This window comes from Herpailurus yagouaroundi, unplaced genomic scaffold, assembly GCF_014898765.1.
Source record: "Herpailurus yagouaroundi ecotype Mexico unplaced genomic scaffold, PumYag 186, whole genome shotgun sequence".
NCBI lineage: Eukaryota > Metazoa > Chordata > Mammalia > Carnivora > Felidae > Herpailurus > Herpailurus yagouaroundi.
Genome location: NW_024412417.1, coordinates 32,854,910 through 32,863,726, shown reverse-complemented (window position 1 = coordinate 32,863,726; position 8,817 = coordinate 32,854,910). Strand labels below are relative to the sequence as shown.

General features: G+C 47.1%; 1 long non-coding RNA gene across 1 annotated transcript; it reads left to right on the top strand.

Annotated features, from left to right (window-relative positions):
• The first annotated feature begins 6,511 nt into the window (after positions 1-6,511).
• LOC121043211 (uncharacterized) lies at positions 6,512-7,031 on the top strand. Its single transcript, XR_005796730.1, has 2 exons — positions 6,512-6,625; positions 6,721-7,031. It is a non-coding gene; the product is annotated as an uncharacterized LOC121043211 (long non-coding RNA).
• Positions 7,032-8,817: the final 1,786 nt, after the last annotated feature.

Sequence of the window (8,817 nt, the reverse complement as noted above, 5' to 3'; positions counted from 1 at the left end):
CCTGGAGCCGAAGTTGACTAATAACAATGCTGGACGCTGGTCTCACAGTCTCTACTGTGGGGGTGGAGTAACATTTACCTCCCGGAGCTGCCATCCCCACCAGGGAGACATGAGCCTAAAGCAAATAAGCCAGAGAGTCTCTCTCCGAGGAGAGACATGACTCATGAGGTGAGACCAGAGAAATAAGGATGAACCATGCATGGGGAGCCCTGGAGACAAATGCTCCAGGAGGACAGAGTCGCAAGGGGCTGTAAGGCCCCGGGCAAGGCCAGGGAACAGGAACGACGCAGGCAAGCTGGGGCAAATGAGCAGGGGGGCAAGGGGCCTGGGAAAGGTCACCGAGGCTGCAGGGCCAGAGTGCACAGAGCTCACGGGCCGGTGGACAGACTTAACCTTCTTCCTCTGAGCAATGAATTGTTGGAAGCCGGGCAGCAACCAGACCTGATCTACACGTTTGGAGATCACCTTGGCTGCCCCAGGGATACCTGTTGAGAGGTCTTTGCAACCGTCAGGCCAGCCATGATGGTGGCAGAACAGCCGAGGAACCTCGGAAGGATATGGATGTGTTTGGGGTCTGCCCCTATTGACAGGCTCTGATAAATGGAAGTTGGAGGGTATGGGTAAGAGTAAAACCAATGACACCTCTCGGGATTTCGGCAGATACGTACATGGAAGTGTCATTTATCTAGCTGAGGATCCTAGGAGATGGATAGATCTGGGGTTGGAGAACGAGAAAACTGGAGGTGCTATATGATGTCCATTAAGCGCAGAGATGACTTTGCCAGCAGGACCAGAGTATGTGAAAGCATGAGCAAGTCTTCCCCCTGAAGAGCTCTCGGGGTACTCAGACCAGGTTTTAGACCCACCCAACTCAAACTAGCTTAACACAAAATATCTTGGCTGAAGTAGCTGGGAAGCTCAGGGGTAGGTATGTGCTTCAGGCATGGCTGGATCCAGTTTGGTTTTCTTCTCTCCCTCTTGCTCTCTCTCCTCTGAGATGCTTTCCTCTGGGCTGATTTTATCCTCCGGTAAGCACTTAGCATAAATTTCCCTCCCCACTCTCCACACAAAAGTGAGGGTCAGTGATAGTCCCAGGAATGACTCTAACTCACTTGTTTTTGGGTCACTTGGACAACCCTGAATGACTCACTGAATCACTGCGCCCTTGGGCTTTAACACTCACAGGCTAAGTCCAGGATACATATCCAAGGTCTGAGGGCAGGGAGGTAAAGTTACTTTCACCTAAAACCAGATGGACTGAAGGTGGGAAAGAGATGGTTCCCCAAAAGCAAGCAATTCGGAAACATGAAACGCTACCAGGCGATTGTGACCACGTTACCCCATGCTTGGGATAAAGAATGACTTTATTTTGTTTCAGCCCAGAGATCCTACCTATTTTTAAGTTTTAGCTGAGGCTGACCTGCCTCTTAGGCGGACCAGTTTCCTCCAGTGGATGGTCTCCCAGTTCTGGAAGATCAATTTTATTTCCCTTGTTCCTCTTTATTCTAGAAGAGGGGCTCAGGGTAGCCTCAGGGAACTGAGGTATATGAAAATGAAGAATCTGGCTCAGCGCAAGACACACAGTAGGCCCTCCACAGAGGACAGTGATTATTATAATCAGTTATTGAACAAGTGTCTACTGACCTCCTGTCATATGCCAGACCAGCCCTGGGAACTTGGGATGTACATTCTCAGCTCGAGCCTCAGCTGGGGGTCAGCCATACAAGGCCTGTCTGGAAAATTGTGGTTCACACACCTGCCCAGGGTTCTTCCTACGAGAACTTAGGGGCCTCCTGAAAGAGAATAAAGCCTGGACGGGGAGGGGCAAGCACCGAAGAGCTTGGCCAACATCAAAACCCCAGCCCCCTGAGGGGAGGCCGGTGTGCGGGAATCCCAGGCCTCCCCATGGGTTTGCCTCTGTGCCCCACTCCGGGGCTGATGCCTGAATGCTCCAGAGAGAGTGGGGAGGTAAAGGAGCCACTGGGCTGAGATCCCCAGAGGGCTCTGGGATAGCGCAGCCCCCCTCCAGGCCCTTCCCGAGCATACAGTGAGCCGGGGAGGGTTCATCCCTCTCAGCCCGGGGGCCGCAGCCCCGCTCTGGCTAGTGTGGGAGGCGGGGCAGTTCTGGGAATGGGAGTAGTTCCAACCAAAAACACAGGCTTTAAGTCACTTTGCTGACAGTCAAATCTCTGAAAGCTAATTTACTAAAAGCCAATTCACCAAATGACCAAGTCACTGAATTCCTGAGTTTTTATGGTTTTAGCTTCTCCCTTGCTCCTGCCCCTGCCCTGGTTTCTGTTTATACGTGAGTGGTGCCAGTGGCGGGGATGGGGAGATTCAAGAACATGGGCCACCGCGGTCTATATTTTTGTGCTGACTCTGCTCCCGAATCTGGCCAGTCCCTGCCTCTTGCCCTGCCCCTTCCTCCCCCATCTTCACTCAAAGGGGTGTGTTTTCCCTTAAAAGCAATTAAAAAAATTTTTTTTAATGTTTATTTATTTTTAAGAGAGAGAGAGACAGAGTGTGAGCAGGGGAGGGCCAGAGAGAGAGGGGGACACAGAATCTGAAGCAGGCTCCAGGCTCTGAGCTGTCAGCCCAGAGCCCGATGAGGGGCTCGAACTCACGGATTGCGAGATTATGACCTGAGCCGAAGTCGGACGCTTAACTGACTGAGCCACCCAGGCGCCCCTCTCTTAAAGGCAATTTAATGTCATCCGTAGTTTTGGAGACACGTGCCTTGCCACTCTGTACCAGTTAGGATTGCTGTTGACTGCAAGCTACAGAAAACCTAACAGATCTGGGGTTTGTTTTCTCCCATGTGGCAGGAATCCTGAAGGGGAGCAGAGCAGAGTGAGGGCTTCTTGCGGCCGTCATTGGATTGGCCTTGGCATCTGTCCTCATGTGGAGAGAAGGCTGCTGTAGCTCCAGTGATCACATTTACATTCTAAGAAGGAATCAGGGGATAGGATAAAGGAAAAAAGCTGTGCCACTCTTTCTGGTGGGTAAACCAGAGCATTTCAAAAGTGCCAGCCAGTAGACTTCTTATTATCTGTCATTGGCCAACATTTGTCACGTGGTCACCCATTTCTGTCTCTGCCTTCTTATCTGTTCCTACCCCTGTAGCTAGAAATGATGGTGGGTGACTTGTCCCAGGCCTTGTTTAAGGTTTTTTTTAAAAGGTTGCTGGGGCTGAGTGAGGGAATAAGACTTTTGAGGAGGCCGAGTTTCTATAGATCAAGTGGATCAGGAGAACCGTGACTTCGGCCGTATTACCATTACTGGATTCCATTTCTACCCATCCGGTCGATAGGACCTGAGGAAATTCAGTATTCAGGGATAAATAAGTTATGGTGACAAGTACATATTGATTCTAGAGCCAGAGAAAATGCATCTGAGTCATGGGAGAGGTGTGAACAAAGCACATGTACCTCTTGTTTTTGTTTTTGTTTTTGTTCTTGTAAGTATAGTTGACACACAACATATATGAGTTTCGGATGTACAGCATAGTGACCTGACAATTCTACACATTTCTCAGTGCTCACGACAATGAGTATAGTCACTGTCACCATACTTTATTACAATATTAACTCCAGGGGCGCCTGGGTGGCGCAGTCGGTTAAGCGTCCGACTTCAGCCAGGTCACGATCTCGCGGTCCGTGAGTTCGAGCCCCGCGTCAGGCTCTGGGCTGATGGCTCGGAGCCTGGAGCCTGGTTCCGATTCTGTGTCTCCCTCTCTCTCTGCCCCTCCCCCGTTCATGCTCTGTCTCTCTCTGTCCCAAAAATAAATAAACGTTGAAAAAAAAATTAAAAAAAAAACACAATGTTAACTCCGTTCTCTATGCTTTCCTTTTCATTTCTGTGACTTATTTATTTTATAACTGGAGATCTGTACCTCTTAATCCCCTTCACCTATTTCATGACAATGTGGATGGGCCTAGAGGGTATTATACTAAGGGAAATCAGTTCAGACAAATACCATTTGAGTTCACATATTTGTGGAATCTGAAAAACAGAACAAAAGAAAAAAGAACAAAGACCGAAACAGCCTTGTAAATACAGAGAGCAACCTCGTGATTGCAGGAGGGGAGGGGAGGGTGGAGGGGCTGAGGGTCGCGTACTCCTGATGCGTATTTTTTTTTTAATTTTTTTTTCAACGTTTTTTTATTTATTTTTGGGACAGAGAGAGACAGAGCATGAATGAGGGAGGGGCAGAGAGAGAGGGAGACACAGAATCGGAAACAGGCTCCAGGCTCTGAGCCATCAGCCCAGAGCCCGACACGGGGCTCGAACTCACGGACCACGAGATCGTGACCTGGCTGAAGTCGGACGCCCAACCGACTGCGCCACCCAGGCGCCCCTGATGCGTATTTTTAAAACTGACATCAGTGCATATTGAACTTTGGCATCAACGCAAATATACTTCCATTTAGTGGCCACCACTGCGCCTATATGTGCCTGAATCCTAAACTGATCCAGCTGAACTTCTGGAGTATGTCAGAGGGAGAAAAGGGCCCTTGGCTATCTCCTAAGAGCCGTGGGTGGACTCTTAGGAGTTGTAAATGGTTCTGGTGAAGGAGCTCAGGAAAACCACAGAAATGACTCACCACTATCTGAATTTTGTTGTTTTTTTTCTTTTATTTTTTTTCAATATTTATTTTTGAGACAGAGAGAGACAGAGCATGAACGAGGGAGGGGCAGAGAGAGAGAGAGGGAGACACAGAACCGGAAACAGGCTCCAGGCTCTGAGCTGTCAGCACAGAGCCCGACGCGGGGCTCGAACTCACGGACCGCGAGATCATGACCTGAGCCAAAGTCGGACGCTTAACCGACTGAGCCACCCAGGCGCCCCTGAATTTTGTTGTTTTATTGAAAATATGTTGCATACAGTTAGCAAGCAGCTTCATTAAATCATCATAGACATCACAAAGGCTGGTGCAGGCAGAAAATTCATCATTCTCTAGGGAGAAAATAATCTATAATCCAGTATATTCTAATGTAATAGCTATTGTGTTGGGAACAGGAAGAGAGAATATGGTTTTAAAACTGAACAGAACTGGGGCGCCTGGGTGGTGCAGTCGGTTAAGCGTCCGACTTCAGCCAGGTCATGATCTCGCGGTCTGTGAGTTCGAGCCCTGCGTCGGGCTCTGGGCTGATGGCTCGGAGCCTGGAGCCTGTTTCCGATTCTGTGTCTCCCTCTCTCTCTGCCCCTCCCCCGTTCATGCTCTGTCTCTCTCTGTCCCAAAAATAAATAAACGTTGAAAAAAAAATTTAAAAAACCGAACAGAACTGCCTCGTAATTAGCTATGACTCCCTAATTTCTGATCGGTGAATTGGGAATAGTCATACCTGCATGTAGAAAGCGTTACTATTATTCCCCAATATCTGGTTCTCTACTTCTGAACACGCGAGGGGGCTGTAGTTCTCTGCTCTCTTGAAGTCGGGTTTGCCCACGTGACTTGTTTTGGTCAATGAGCCCTGGGTGAAAGTATCCTGTGTTATTTCCGAGTGGAAGCATTGACTAGTCAATGTTGGGGTCTCATCACACTGTTTTCCCTGACCCAGACATCGTGGAATCAATGTTGACATGGAGGGTCCCTATGGAATCCTGGGCCAGCGTGTGGGTTGGTTCTCAGACCCAAAGCCAAGTCTGTGAGTGACAAAAACTATTCAGGCAAAACTCTGAGATTTGAGAGTGTGTGTTACCGCAATACATTCCGGCCTATCCTGACCATAGACTCTTCACGGAGTCATCACCAGGATTCAAGAAGATTATGAAAATATCTAGCGCACTTGCTGCAATAAAGATCAGCTACCAGGGGTGCTACATATGAACGAAGCACAGAAAATACTCCATAGGTGAGGTTCCCAACACATGGTGCTGGGAAAACTGGATATCCACGTGCAAAAGAATGACATTGGTTGCTTACTTAACACCACATACAAAAATTAACACCGCATGTATCACAGCCCTAAATATAAGAGCTGTAACTCTAGACCTCTTAGAAGAAAACACAGAGGGAGAGCTGCAGAACACTGGATTTGATCGTGATTTCTTGGATAGGACACCAAAGGCATAGGCAACAAAAGAAAAACAAGGCAACTTGGGCTCCATCAGAATTTTTAAAAATGTATGTCAAAGGACACCATGGACAGAGTGACAAGGCAAGTCATAGAACGAGAGAAAATATTTGCAAATCACACATCTGATAAAGGATTAATACCCGGAATGTAGAAAGAACCTCTTTTTTCTTTTAGTTTTTTAAAGGTTCATTTACTTATTTATTTTGAGACACCGAGAGAGAGAGAGAGAGAGCGCGAGCAGGAGTGGGGGAGGGGCAAAGAGAGCGAGAGCGAGAATCCCAAGCAGGCTCCACACCGTCCGCGCTGTCCTTGTGGTCAGCGTAGAGCCCGACACGGGACTCAAACTCATGAACTGTGAGATCATGACCTGAGCTGAAGCCAAGAGTTGGCGGTTTAACTGATTCAGCCACCCAGGTGTCCCAGAATGTAGAGAGAGCTTCTACAACTCAACAGAAATCAATGCAGCTTAAAAATGAGCACAGGATGTGAACAGACATTTCTCCGAAGGAGATACACAAACGACCAATAACCACATGAAAACAAGGTAGGGAAGCTGGAGGGATTCCATTTTAGAAAGGCTCTGCCTCTGCTGTTTCTCCGCTAGGTTCCACGTACCCATGTCCTATATTTTTCATCCAGCTAAAAACCAAAGAATCTACGTTCCACTCCAAGGGGGAAGGAAGAGCGTTCGTCATTCTCTGAGTTTCTCCTAGGCCCCCAAACACCCGATAACATCTAAGAAGAGCCAGATCCCAAACAAGTTCTAGGACATTAGCTTCAAACAAACCTCAGCCAAGATTCCTGGAGGAACACGTTCCCTGGACCCTCTTCCAAATAACCCCCCAGCCCCAAGTGACGACAGGACTCATTCTCCATTCCTTTCCGAGTCTCCCAGACATTCTGTCTGGTATTTTCCCTCACACTTTTCGATAAACTCTGTTTTCACTTTCTCTGGCTCGTGTTTGGTTTCTATCCTGCGTGCAACCAAGGACCCTCTTGGCTGGTCCTGCAGGATCCCACTCTGGGTCCTTGGACCTGGCCTGCCAGCATCAAAAAGATACTGAATATCACTACTCATCGAGGAATTGCAAATCAAAACTGTGAGATATCACTTTGCACCTGCTAGGACGGCTATTATGAAAAAAAAGAAACTCAGAAAAATAACAAGTATTGTTGAGGAAGTAAAGAAATTAGAGCTTTTGTACATAGCTGGTGGGAATATAAAAGGGGGCCATCCTTATGGAAAACAGAAATGTAATTCCTCAAAAAATTAAACAGAGTATTATATGATCCAGCAATTCCACTACTGGGCATATCCTGCTCCCCTTCCCAAAAAAAAAAAAAAAAAAAAAAAAAACTGAAAGTAGGGTCTCAAAGAGATATTTGTATACTCGTTTTATAGTAGCAATTGTTCATAATGGCCAAATGGCAAACACAAGCTGAGTGTCCGTGAATGGATAAACAAAAGGTGGTCTGCACATACAGTGGAATATTATTCAGCCTTACAAAGGGAATCTTGACACATGGTACAACACGGATGGACCTCGTAGGCTTTATATTAAGTGAAATACACCCGTCACAAAAGGCCAATTCTGTATGATTTCACTTACATGAGGTAGTTAGACTCCTCAAACTCATAGAGACAGAAAGTAAAACGGTGATTGCCAGGGGCTGGGGGTAGGGGGGGGAGCACGGGAAGTCACTGTGTAATGGGAACAGAGTTTTAATTTTGCAAGATGAAGAATGTTCTGAAGGTAGGTGATGGTGATGGCTGTAGTACAATGTGAATGTATTCAATGCCACAGAACTGTATACTTAAAAATGGTTACAGGGCACCTGGGTGGCTCAGTGGGTTTAAGCATCCGACTTCGGCTCAGGTCATGATCTTACAGTTCATGAGTTCGAGCCCCGCCTCGGGCTCTGTGCTGACAGCTCAGAGCCTGGAGCCTGCTTCGGACTCTGTGTCTCCCTCGCTCTCTGCCCCTCCCCCGCTCGCACTCTCTCTCTGTCCCTCTCAAAAATAAATGTAAAAGGAAAAACATTTTTTAATGGTTAAAATGTAGGGCGCATGGGTGGCTCAGGTGGTTAAGCATCCAACTCTTGATTTCAGCTCAGGTCATGATCTCATGGTTGGTGAGACTCAGCCCCGCCTGGGACTCTGCACTGAGAGCACAGAGCCTGCTTGGGATTCTCTGTCTCCTTCTTTCTCTCTGCCCCTTCCCTGCTCATGCACGTGCATGTGCTCTCTCTCTCAAAATAAACAAATATAAAAAAAAAAATTAATGGTTAATATGGTAAATTTTATGTTACATATATTTTACTAAAATGAAAAATAAGTAAATTTTTTTTAAAGGTGAGATTTAAGAGAAGCTCGGGAAGGAAAGGAAGGAACTTTCACTTGGAGATTCTAACTGCTCAATTTGGTTCTAAAATGCAGAGTTTCATGGCATGAAACTCTCCCTGGGGCTCAGCTCCAACTTGGAAAGAAGATAATGTCTTCACAAGGGACAGTGGGTGCCTGGTCCTTCACTGCTCAGTGGTGAAGTGATTCAGACAAGGTCCTGGAATAAACTGTTGCCAATTCTGTAAGGTCAAGAAAAGCTTCTCTGTATCAGTTAGGATTTGGTTCAGCAGCATGTAACAATAAAAACAACTACTACCCCCAAATAACTGTGGCTTTAGGAAGATAGAGGCTTGTTTTTGCTTTCACGTATAAAAGTCCGGACATAGTCCATA